This window comes from Solanum stenotomum, chromosome 12 (genome assembly GCF_019186545.1).
Source record: "Solanum stenotomum isolate F172 chromosome 12, ASM1918654v1, whole genome shotgun sequence".
NCBI lineage: Eukaryota > Viridiplantae > Streptophyta > Magnoliopsida > Solanales > Solanaceae > Solanum > Solanum stenotomum.
The window spans coordinates 4,444,475-4,458,330 of NC_064293.1; positions in this window are offsets into that span (position 1 = coordinate 4,444,475).

Genomic DNA, 13,856 nt, shown 5'->3' on the forward strand with positions numbered 1-13,856 from the left:
AGCTAGGGTTATGAATTCATGAAAGTATATACACAAAACGATACTAAATTCATGACAATCTTATTTGAATCATTCTAACAACTAAAACCCAACAATTACTAACATTCAAGAAACCCTAGGTCTAGATAATATTAAGGGAATCAATAATTTGACTGAATTCTAGGGTCCTAATGGGTGAAAGGAACCCATTAGTGAAATCCCACATACCTAGTGACGAAATTCATGGAAAAATCTTTCGATTTCAGGGCTGGATCTGATGAAAACTCATGCGTTATTGAACTAGGGCTGCTCGACTTTCACCTCTATTTTGCTCTAAGTTTGATGAATTCTAGTGAATAATTGATTAGGTTAAGTTCTAATTAGTTTACTAGGCTAAAACTGACCAAAACCTCGTAGTTTAGGGGTTAAATGACGTAGTTTAGGGTCGAACGCATAAGGAAAAGACCAAACAACCCTTGACTTAAAATCTGCTGAAGCCACCTACAGACTGATTGACGGTCCGTGGATGGATCAACGATCCATCCTATCAGTCTGTCGATCGACTTCAGAGGCTGGGTTCTGGGGTACCGAGGGTCTCGACCTACGGATTAATCGACGATCCATTGGCTGGTCCACGATCTTTCCTGTCAGTCCATCGATCAACTGCAGAGAATGGATTCTCGGGGTCTTGAGGGTCTCAACCCACGGATTGATCGATGATCCGTTGACTGATCCATGATCCATCCTGTCAGTCCATTGATCGACATTAGAGGATGGGTTCTGGGGGTCCTGAGGGTCTCGACCTATGGACTAATAAATGATCCGTGGACTGATCCACGATCTATCTTGTCAATTCATCGATCGACTTTAGAGGATGGATGTTGGGGAGGTCTACAGGTAGCCATCCATGAACCACCAAGAAGGATCGTGGGTCACCCTGCAGTTCGTGGGTGGTAACCGTGGGTTGAACCTATAACTTTTGGAAATCTGTTGGTTTGGTCTGTTTTCAGATACGGGGTGTTACATTATCTTCCCCTTGGGAGACTTCATCCTCTAATGAAGACTAAACTAGATGAATAGGGAGGGAAAGAGCTGCAAACCCTACCACTAATTTCTAGAAACTGATTTATGACTGAACTAAGTTCCAAGAACATGCAAATACGCTAAAAATGCAAGTACAAATTGAAGGAACAAGATACTAAGACTGAAGCTACACATGAATGAATGAAAAAAAGAGAGGAACTATTACCTCAAGCTGGAATAGGATCGAAAGGAAAGAGATGAGGAAACTTGGCCTTCATGGCTGCTTCTTCTGCTTCCCAAGTAGCTCTCTCTATGGACTTACTCCTCCACAAAACCTTAACAAAAGCGACTTCTATGTTTTTCAACCTTCGAACTTGACGATCAAGAATCTCAACTGGCACATCCTCATAAGTGAGACTCTCCTTCACAACCACACTTTCTAAAGGTACTATAGATGCTTGATCGCCCACACACTTCTTCAACAACGAAATGTGAAAAAACAGATGTATCTACTGGAAATTCTAACTCATAAGCCAATTTACGAACTCTTTTCAAGGTCTTGTAAGGGCCTACATATCTAGGACTGAGCTTTCCTTTCTTTACAAACCTTATCACCACTTTCATAGGTAACACTTTCAGGAAAACCCAAGCATCAACTTGGAACTCTAATTCCCATCTCATTACATCTGCATTGGACTTCTGGTGACTTTGTGCTGTCTTAAGTCTATCTCTAATGAGTTGCACTTTCTCCATAGTATCATGAACTGAATGTGTCCCTATCAAGGCTGCTTGTAATGTTGTGGAAACCAGTAGACTAAACTAGGGCTTTAAGTTAAGGTTCTAAGGTTTGGTATGAGGGTTAGAGTCGTATATAAGACTACCCGTTCCTATAATGAGGGGTTTAGAGGTTGAACGTCAAGGCACACCTTACACCCTGTGAGCTTATAGACTAACCTAGGTATTAATATGTAGGGTTGTCAAGCCTAGTAAGCGGGCAATGGCCTAATCTATAAAGGAAGCGGGAAGGACAACTTGTTCTTCTTTGGACCTTGTAGGTGACGGGGTAGCATGATCGCCGAAGTGACTTGGCGAGGCACCAAAGTGCACCTGGAGTCACCTAGTGGGTTGTCCCCTTGACCTAGGTTCTTGAAGTTTGTGCGAGCCAAGTCGGGGCTCGCTGGTTCGATTGGCGAATAACCCAAGGGACCCCCTACATCGCCTAGTAATCTGACCTTTTAGGGAGCCTACTAGAAAATTGGGCATACAATTGGTCCATTAGGCGTGTCTCCTAGTGCCCTTGGCGAGCCAAGTCGTGAAGGCTAGTAAGTTTTAAGTTGAAACTTTAACTGTCCTTAATTCTTTTCCAAAATTGACGCTACAATATTTTATTCCCTTCCTAGTGAGTATATATGCTCTTTAGACCTAAGTTTCCTTGAATTAAGTCATTCTCCCTAAAATCCAAAGAAAACCCAACTTCATCCCCTCCAAAGAATATTTCTCTATAGAAAAACCTCTATCGAAGAAGAAGCAAGAGTTTGAAGCCAAGGTCAAGAACAAACCTCCATTTTTGAAAGCTTGTGTTAGGTCTTTGATTAAAGTTATGTTTAGCTTTTCATCTACGGGTTCTTCCACCCATAGAGTCCCTTAGAATTTCCACAAATTTGTGAAGAAGAACCCCAATCTAAGCTATGGTTTCTTCCAATGAGTGGGTATAGTTGGGTATGACTCCAATTGGTTTGATAATACTTATTTATCGTTAATTTAGTGTTAATTCATGATATTGTGGTGAATTTATGTGAATTCCATGATTAACCCTAGAATCGAAGTATGTGGGTTTATATCTTATGATGAGAAATTGATGATTCTTGATTGATTCTCTAGAATTGTTATCATGTATAGAACTTATTCAAGAATAGGGATATGAAATCATGAATCGAACTAGAATTATGAATGTATGATAGATCATGAATTGTAATGATTGAAATTGGGACTTTATGATGAATTATATTAAGAATCGCCTATGACTAAGGCTTGTGACTAATATGTCTTGTGATCTAGTCTAGTATAATGATTGTGGAGTAAAGCTTGAAAGTAGGGCTTGAAGCCATAATGTTGATCACTATGGTTTATAGAGTAAAGTCTAATATGAAAAGAGATCACTTGCATAAAATTGGTATACAAATAGATAGAGTTGTTGTGGAAGGCCTACCCACATGACCTACCTAGAACTGTATGAATGCATGTAAGTAGAATGTGAAAGGTCTTCTCACATAGATTGGTTCTAAATTTAAGGTTTAATCACCTAAAATGAATCAAAGTATGTTAGAATAGAATAGCTTGGAGTTGTGACATATGATCCCTTCATGTATAATTTGTTTGAATAGCATGAGTTTGTAGTTCTCCTGGTAGATTGGGATTGAGGAATTATACTCTCCTAGGGTTAGCTTGAATTAGCATTGGCAGGATGCTTTTCATGGTAGCTTCCATTAGAGTAGGCATGGTAGCCTAGGATTGAGGAGATATACTCTCCTAAGGGAAGCTTGGACTAGCATTATTAGAATGCCTCCATGGTAGCATGCCTTGGTTAGGCCAAGACCACTTTATGGTAGCTTAGGATAGAGGATTTATACTCTAAGGATAACTTAGGATTGAGACACCATACTTTCCTAAGGGTAGCTTAGGGTTGAAGATTCATACTCCCCTAAGGGTAGCATGCATTATATTGAATGTTTGTATGGTAGCTAGGTTGTGGTACTTGTACTCTTCCTTGTATAGCTTGGCTTGCATGATAGTGTCTCTTACAATGGTAGGTAGGTCTAGCCTAGTAGAGTGCAATTCTTTGATAGTCTAGAATGATAAATAGTAGCGTTGAGTAAGATAGCCCAAGGAAGTACTTAGTGTGAATGGTAGTATGGGATGCCATTCATACATTGCACAAGTATGACTTGAAGCTACTTATGAAGTGTCCTCTTATGTGATTTAAGCTTAGTTTTGATTGTTGCTATAGTTGCCTTCCATGATATGATTGACTTGAGTGGGTAGTTCATTGTCTATATAAAGTAGGTCAATAGAGACACCTATGACTAGTAAGCTTGAATATGGTGACTTCAAGGATATGCTTAGTGTGTGTAGTATTATGGGATGCCACAAATGCATTGCACAAGTGTTCTTTTAGGTTACTTAGGAGTATAGTGCTCTTATGACATGAAAACCTAGGTCTTGGTTGGTATTATGGGATGCTATTCTGGCCTTGCACATGTATATTTTGAGGTGGATTGTGAAGTAGTTCTCTTGTAATATGAAAGACTAAAGGTTGATGTATGTAAATATGAAAGTCTAAGTTAAGACTATGCCATGAATATGATTTATCTCCTATGCTCATTAACTGTGTCTTATGTTGACTTGTGATGATGTGATGCTTAGGTTAGAGATTATTCTATGATTATGTTATTATGTTTTATGCTTATGTCTTATGTTGACTAACCATTTTGAGATGCTCTTATGATGTTGTGATAGCTTTCATACTTGGTACATTTTGTACTAACGCATATTGCCTACATTCTAATAAAATGTAGGGTTTCAGAGATTGAGTTCCTTTGAGGCCAGGTTTCTAAGGAGCAAGAAGAGTTGAAGATTTGGTGAGTCCTCATAGCTTCGAGGACAAACACATTATTTCCTTATGTCATTTCTTTATGGTTTAGACATTGTATGGGCTGCGTCCCAAGTATTTTATTCAAGAGTTTAATAGATTGTTTGAGACAAAAGAATAGAAAGACTTCCGTTTTCTTTATGAAAATGTTTCAATTGTATGGTTTTAAAGAAGTTTTAAATTTTCCATACTTTTCTATTATCTTATGTTCCGATTATACTAAGGGCTTGTATGTGACCCCTTCGTGGTCAAGTATGCCATGTTACACCTAGGGTATACCCTTGGGTCGTGACACTGCTTCACCTACTTCAAACCGACCAACTGGAGATCTATATCTACGTCCATACAATGCCTTATAAGGGGCCATATGAATGTTGGAATGGTAGCTATTATTGTAGGCCAACTCTATATGAGGAAGGTGATCATCCCAACTACCCTTGAAATCGATCACACAAGCTCTCAACATGTCCTCTAAGGTCTGAATGGTACGCTCTGCCTGACCATCCGTCTGCGGGTGAAATGCTGTGCTAAGATTAACCTGAGTACCAAGACCTTTTTGAAATAACTTCCAGAAATGAGAGGTAAATAGAGGACCTCTATCCGAGATGATAGACAAAGGAACCCCATGCAACCTACCGATCACATTAATGTTAATCTAGGCATAGACCTCCGCCGAATATGTAGTTTTGACAGCCAAAAAGTGTGCAGACTTAGTAACTCTCTCAACAATCACTCAAATAGAGTCATATTGTTTGCAAGTACGAGGTAAACCTATGATGAAGTCCATGTTGATCACTTCCTACTTCCAAGTAGGAATGCTGATCTCTTGAGTCATACTTCCTGGTTTCTGATGTTCTACCTTGACTTGCTGACAATAGGGGCACTTAGCCACAAAATCTGCTATATCCCTTTTCATGTCATTCCACCAAAAGACTTCCCATAGATCACGGTAAATCTTAGTTGCGCCTTGGTGAATAGAATATCTGGAATTATGCGCTACTGCAAGAATCTGTTGTCTCAACTCACCCACCTTAGGAACAGATAATCAACCCTGATAGTGAAGCATACCATCTCCCCCTTGGAGAAAACCACAACTCTCTGCTGATGGACTGCACCTTTTAGTTGAAGCAATATTGGATTACTGTCTTTCTTTTCCTTAACCTCTACTACCAATGAGGATTTTGACCCATTCTGAAGTGCTACACCACTATTTGATATGGTTGTAAGGTGAATTCCCACGCAAGCAATCCTGTGAACCTCCTTTGCTAGTTCCTTTCTTTCTTTCTTAACATTTTCTACACTACCCATATATAGTCTGCTAAGAGCATCTCCTACTACATTGGCTATACCAGGATGGAAATGCACACTCATATCATAATCCTTGAGGAACTCAAGCCATCTTCTCTGGCAAAGATTTCACTCTTTCTGGGTGAACACATACTGAAGGCTTTTATGGTCTGTAAACACATCTACATGGACACCATAAAAGTAATGTCTCCAAATCTTAAGTGCAAACACCACTCCTACAAGCTCAAGGTCATGAGTTGGATAGTTCTTCTCATGCACCTTCAGTTGTCTAGAGGCATAAGATATAACCTTACCTCACTGCATCAACACATAACCTAGACCGACTCTGCATTCATCACAATAAATGAGATAACTATCTGAACCCTCTAGTAGAGTCAAAACAGGAGTTGTAGTCAACCTAGTTTTTAGTTCTGCCAAGATTTTCTCACAATCATTTGACTAATGAAACTTAACCTTCTTCTGAGTTAACTTAGTCTATGGAGAGGCTATGGATGACAACCCTACCACGAACCTTTTGTAATAATCAGCTAGACCCAAGAAACTTCTGATCTCTATAAGAGAAGTAGCTCTGGGCCATTGTTTTACTGCTTCTATTTTCTGGGAATCCACTCGAATCCCTTCACTAGACAAAATATGCCCGAGGAAAGAAACAAATTGCAACCAAAACTCACATTTTCTAAACTTAGCAAATAACTGGCGATCTTTGAGAGATTGCAGGACAACCCTCAAATGATTCGAATGTTCTTCCTCATACTTAGAGTAAATGAGGATATCATCAAAAAAGACGATGACGAACAAGTCCAAATACTACTTAAACACTCTGTTCATCAAATCCATGAAAGTTGTAGGAGCATTGGTTAGTCTAACCACATAAATACAAATTCATAATAACCATACCGAGTTTTGAAGGCTAATTTTGGAATGTCATTATCTCTGACTCTAAGTTGATGATAATCGGATCTAAGGTGTATTTTTGAGAAATGATTAGCACCCTGAAGTTGGTCAAACAAGTAATCAATCCTGGGGATAGGATACTTATTCTTGATTGTGACTTTGTTCAACTACCTATAGTCAATGCACATTTTGAGGGAACCATCTTTCTTCTTCTTGAAAAACACTGGTGTACCCCATGGGGAAATACTAGGTCTGATGAAGCCCTTATCTAAAAGGTCTTTCAACTGCTATTTCAATTCCTTAAGCTTAGCTGGATCAATTATGTAAGGAGGAATAGAAATAGGCTGGGTATGTGGAAGGAAATCAATTCCAAAGTCGATTTACCTTTCATGAGGCACTCCAGAAAGATCTTCTCAAAACACTTTTGGGAAATCATTGACTACTGGAACTTAGTCAAGAGTTGGGGTTTCAGAGCTTGAATACTTAACCTGAACTAGATGATAGAGATACCTCTTAGAAATCATCTTTCTTGCCTTAAGGTAAGAACTAAATCGACCCATAGGTGCTAAGGTACTACCCTTCCATTCTAAGAATGGTTCATCTTGAAACTGAAAGAGAATGATCCTAGTTCTACAATCGACTGAGGGATAACATGAATGTAACAAATCCATACCTAGAATGATATCAAAGTCTACCATTTCTAACTCTACAAGATCTACAATCCATACCTAGTTGTAACTGGGTCACCGACTGGAGTAGAGACTGAAAATGGTTCTGAGAGAGTTTTTGGACTAACATCAAATTTGATTTCTATAGATAGAGTTACGAAGGAAAGATTAGTCCCTGGATCTAACAAGGATAAACATCTAAGTTAAGACTCACAACGTACCAGTGACTACATCAGGAGAATCTTCCTGATCCTAGCGAGCCTGGTGAGCATACAATCAGTTTTGGTGCTGACCGCCACTTGTACCAGATGAGTTACCCTGCTGAGTCGGGTGACCTGATGGTGCTACTGAAGTTGTGGATTGAGCTCTACCATTGTTACCTCCTTGACCCTGTTTAGAAGGACAATCTTTCAACTTATAACCAGACTGACCACACCCAAAGAATCCTTCTTTTACTGGAAGACACTCGTCCGGATGGTTCTTATCACTCTTTGGACAAGTTGGGTAGGTTCTGGTGCCCAAAATACTACCTTGAGACTTAGAGCTTGATGCTCTACCTTTCTAACCTTGTCGAAACTTGGAGGATAGAACACTAGCTAATGAAGGTGCTGGAGCTGAAGACTTTTTCTGAAACTGTGAACTATTTCCACTACCCGATTTTGTTGAGAATACTCATAGTTGCCTGTTCTATCCTTCTTATTATCCTTAGCATGTTCCCTAAGCTTATATCCCTCAACCCGCTGAGCATGATTCATAAGCCTAGAGACGTTAATATTTTCCAGCAACAGTGTAGGCTTGCTCCCCACAGGTTACATCTGGGCCTTATATTGATATTCTTTTCAATTCATTTTGAAATTTCTTCAGTCCGGGGTACATGCTCCTGCACTCTATTTTCACTAAGTCGGATACTTCATATANATCCCTCAACCCGCTGAGTATGATTCATAAGCCCAGAGACGTTAATATTTTCCAGCAACAGTGTAGGCTTGCTCCCCACAGGTTACATTTGGGCCTTATATTGATATTCTTTTCAATTCATTTTGAAATTTCTTCAGTCCGGGGTACATGCTCCTGCACTTTATTTTCACTAAGTCGGATACTTCATATAAAAACTTGTTCATTTGAGCCCTGAAATCAGCAACCATATGGGGAGCATACCTGGAGGGTTGGGTGAACTTGAGTACATACTCTTAGACTGCCATGTTACCTTGCCCCAAATTCATGAACTCCTGAGCTTTTACCTCCCTCAACTCTCTTGGGAATAACTTGTCCAGAAAAATGTCACTAAAGCATTCCCAAGTGATAGGAGCTACATATGTACCCCTATTCTCTTTCCACTAATTAAGTATACCAGATTTGAGTTATATCCTTCAGCTAATAGGATGCCAACTCTACCCTATCATTACCTACCACTTGCATTACTCCAAAGATCTTCTTGACCTCTTCTACGAAGTTTTGGGGATCCTTACCCATCTGTGATCCTAAGAACTCTGGTTGATTCATCCTAATGAAATCGCAAATCCTTGCTGCCTTTGATCCACCACTAGCATTTGCAGGAATTGGAACCTGCTAGTTGTTCTGGTTAGTTACACTCTCAGCCAAAAGTTTAATGGCGTTCCAAAACTAAACATTCAAAACTTCTTTATCTAGGACCGGAGGAGCTGCATTAGCATTGCGTGGATTCACATTCCGTCCTTGATCTATAGGCGCATAACGTCGAATTAGAATAAGGAATTAGATCATACCTTACGCATGATAAGAGTAACAAAGAGGGTGAAGGTTTTTCTCCCAAAAAACTTTCTTGCCTCCCTATCATTAGATGTGGTATACTTCACACCCATTAAAAGGACCCTACTTAGTGCAGCTTTTCATAAATCCTAGGACACTTAAACCTAATGCTCTAATACCAAGGTTGTCACGCCCTGAGGCTATCCCCTAGGCGCAAACACAAGACCTAGGATCACGAGTGACCCCAAGCTAACCCAGCTGGCATGTCATAAGCATACTAAAGATAAACTAGATAAAAAAATACTCTGTGGAAGCAAATCATGGAATAATTTGAAATGATGGGGAATACCCATATACTAAATCTGAATATATGAAAATTGAGAGTTTAACCAAAACTAAAAAGTCAAACTTAAATACTAAAGTTGAATCTAACTATGTTTGAAAACAACCTCTAACTGACCAGGAGTGTTGGGACATGCCCCAGCTAAGTCTAAAAAATACTGAAAACTAAAGACTAAAAGCAAGTGAAGATAATTATGTCACTCGTCCTGGAAGAATGAGAACTCACCACTGATGCTGCTGAACAGAAGATTGGGAACCGATCTATGCTTGATCTGGAAGCTGAGAACCTGAACCTATATCACGAAAGATGTAGAGCAGAGTATGCCTCAATACTTGAAAGGTACTAAGCATGCAAGATAGAGTAAAGCTAAACAATAATCCTAACTGAATCAAAACATAAATATTGAGCAATGATAAGAGATAAACAAAATGCAATACTGAGAATACAGAACATGAAATGACTGAGTGCAATGACCAAGTTTATAATATGTTGGGAATGAAATCTGACTATAACTGATAATATGGTCAATGCAATAAAATCTGACTGAACTTTGGGAGCTACTAATAACCGACATAAAACCACATGAGCTAAATGTGGAGTCCGATATATACACCCATCGAGAGGACCCAATATACCTTGACAGAGGTATAGAGGCATGACTGGCGTGATCACTGAAATGTAATGCCCAACACAGATGACTTAACCTACGGGAGACGTAGTTTTGGGACTTGAGGGTGACAAAACCTAGTCCACTCGGTATTAAGCTACTCCCATTTAAATATGTAATTAGCAATTTATGACTAAATTTCTGTAATACTAGATAGCTCAAAATGCCAGCTTGCAATTGATAATGCAACTTTAATAAACTGATAATGAAACATTTAAAAATTGAGGCATGTATGCATATATCTGAAATAACTGATCTAGTATGTATAGTTCATGAACTAAAAGATCTACATAGCTAGGGTTCTGAATTCATGAAAGAATCTACAAAAAACGATACTAAATTCATGACGATTTTATTTGGATCATTCTACCAACTAAATCCCAACAATTTCTAACATTTAAGAAACCCTATGTCTAGATAATATTAAGGGAATCAAGAATTTGAATTAATTCTAAAGACGTAATGGACGAAAGTAACCCACTAGTGAAATCCCACATACCTGCTGACGAAATTCACGGAGAAATATTTTGATTTCTGGGCTGGAGCTGATGAAAACTCGTTGCGTTCTTGAACTAGGACTACTCGACTTTCACCTCTGTTTTGCTCTAAGTTTGATGAATATTTGGTGAATAATTGATTAGGTTAAGTTTTTATAAGTTTACTAGTCTAAAACTGACAAAAACCACGTAGTTTAGGGGTCCAACGCATAAGGAAAAGACCAAACGACCCTTGACTTAAAATCTACTGAAGAAACCTACAAACTGATTGATGGTGCATGGATGGATCCACGATCCGTCCTGTCAGTCTGTCAATCGACTTTAGAGGATGAGTTCTGGGTGTCCTGAGGGTCTCGACATACAGACTGATCGACGATCCGTCTACTGATCCACGATCCCTCCTGTCAGTCCGTCAATTGACTTCAGAGGATGGATTCTGGGGTCCTGAGGGTCTCGACCTACGAACTGATCAATGAACCGTCGACTAATCCACAATCCATCTTGTCAGTCCATCGATCAACTTCAAAGGATGGATTTCGGGGTCCTGAGGGTCTCTACCTACAGACTGATCGGTGATTCATGGACTGATCCACGATCCGTCTTGTCAATCCGTTGATCGACTTTAGAAGATGGATTCTGGGGAGGGCTGCAGGTGCCCGTCAACGGACTACCAGGACGGACCATGGGTCATCCTATGGTTGGTGGGTGGTAACCGTAGGTTGCACCTGCAACTTCTGAAAATCTGCTTGTTTGGTCTGTTTTCATATACGAGGTGTTACAAGTGATATGATAAAATAACGTGTTTTTGGCTGAAATTTTTTGTTAGTGTCCATGACGACCTTATTGGATTTGTCTGGACGAGCAAACGTCTACATTTTCAAGTGCAAATAATATCAAAACGGCAGATCTAAGTTTCTCGTTATACGTGTGCAATACTCTATGAATTTCGGGTGATATGTGATCCCGACTTGTTTCTAGCCAAAACTTTGTGGGCGTCCATGACGACATTAAAAATGATGTATGTTGGTCAGGAGGAGCAAACATCTATATTTTAAAGTTCAAACAAAGCCCGCAATATGAAATACCAAATTTCATATTGCATGTTTGGATTGAGCTTAGTGTGGACTTTCATGTTGATTCTCAAGGAGCACTACTTGTAGACTTCCCTGTTGACCCGATTGATCTCGTGTTTTACTTGAAGACAAACAAAAGTTTAAGTTGGGTATGTTGATGAGTCAAGAATTTTGACTCGTTCAGGGCTCGTTATTTAATGAATTAGTGTCCTCAATGCCTATTTTGTGTTCACAACTGATGTTAAATTGTTTATGTGCATCCATGAAAGTTTATGAACAAGGCAATGAAATACATTGCGAAAAGAAGCGAAAAGTTGGAAAAGCTTAAGAAAAAGAATGCTAGAGCTCGCTAAAGCCACTTGTCGACTCACTGAGTGATCTTTTAGCTCGCCAAAAGGTCAAGCGAGTTGGCTCATGAACTAAGCGAACCTAGTAAATGAAAGTGCACCTCAGCGATGTGTCGAATGGAACGTCGAGCTCGATCCAGCTATCCTAAATGAACAAAACAAGTGGATGCAGAATTCAAGTCCAAATGGCAAGAAGGTGTGCATATCAGCGGATCACCGAGTCATTCGGCGATCACGACTAACTTCGCTGATGGGAATGCATACTTTATTGTAACACCCGATATTTTAGTTAGTTAAACTGGTGAGTTCTAGAGTGTTTGGAAAGAGTTTTGGTGTGTCATATGACGGTTAAAATAAAAATAAATGGCTCCCATACTTATAATGACATGTTTAGGGGTTAAAATTCCGGGTACGACTCACCAAGGACCACCCAAGGGGTCCTAGAGGAGGACCCCAAAACGGTCCCCCAAAACTGTCAAAAAGTGTATTCACGGTTGTAAACCACGCTCAGTAGACTGATCTAAGACCTGTGGTTCATGCTCGTGGATCAGACCTGAGTTGACCTGCATGTTTTGAGTGTCTGAACCAAACCACAAGACCAATCCACCCCCCTTAGACCAATCCACGGTCCGTGGATGGTCAAGTCGTAGGTGCTGCCAGTTTTTCAGTTTTAGTGTTTAATATAGTGTTTAGGGTTTAGTTTAGTAATTAGTTTAGGTGTTAGGAGGGGTGATTATTTATTTAATTTACATCCTATAAATAGTTAATAGACCGTAAACTAATCACTTTAAGTCATTCATCTAAAGACCTCCAAATTACTCTCAAGAAATCCTCTCTCTACAAGAACAAGAAGAAAGGAAGTTGGGGCAGTAGCTTATGGCGATTTTCACCATTGATTCAAGCTTTGTTTAGGGATTTAATTGAAGGTAAGTGAAGCTTATTCATCTATGGGTTCTTCCACCCATAGAGCCCCTATAGTAATCCCCCAATTGTGCATAAAAAACCCCATTCTAGGTAGGACTGTTCTTACATTGTGGGTAGGGTTTATGTGATTCCAATCTAGTGGATATCACCCAATTATGATTTATTTAACTTTTTTTAATCATGATATGATGATTTCATGTGATTTCTCTGGTGAACCCTAATCTAAATTGATGAATGTGATTATTGTGGGTTTATGCCTTTTAGAGGCAAAATTGAAGGTTCTAAAGTGATCTTCCTATTTCAATGTCTTGAATACTAATTGATCATAGTTATGATCATCTAATCATGAATTGAACTAGACTTAATTGAATAGGAATGATCTTGACATACAAAGTTGGAATTGAATTTTATGATCAAGTATGACTAGAAGAATCTTCTAATGAACAATGTGATTGAATAGCTTGTAGTTAAGACATGGATTATGATAGAATGAACTGAAGCTTGAAAGTAAGGCTTGTAGACATCATTGTTAGGGCTTTGGGGGTAAAGTCAATATGATGGACCTTGTGGTGTAATTCTCTTCCTCTTATACACTTAGACATGAATATGCTAGGAGATTCAAGTTCTCTCACATAGAAGGATTCTAGGTTGACCTACTAACTTAAAATTTATCAAGCATGTTAGACTAGAATAACTTAAAGTTGTGATACATGATCCCTTCATGTATAGCTTGGCTTAGTCGGACAAGACCAAAGT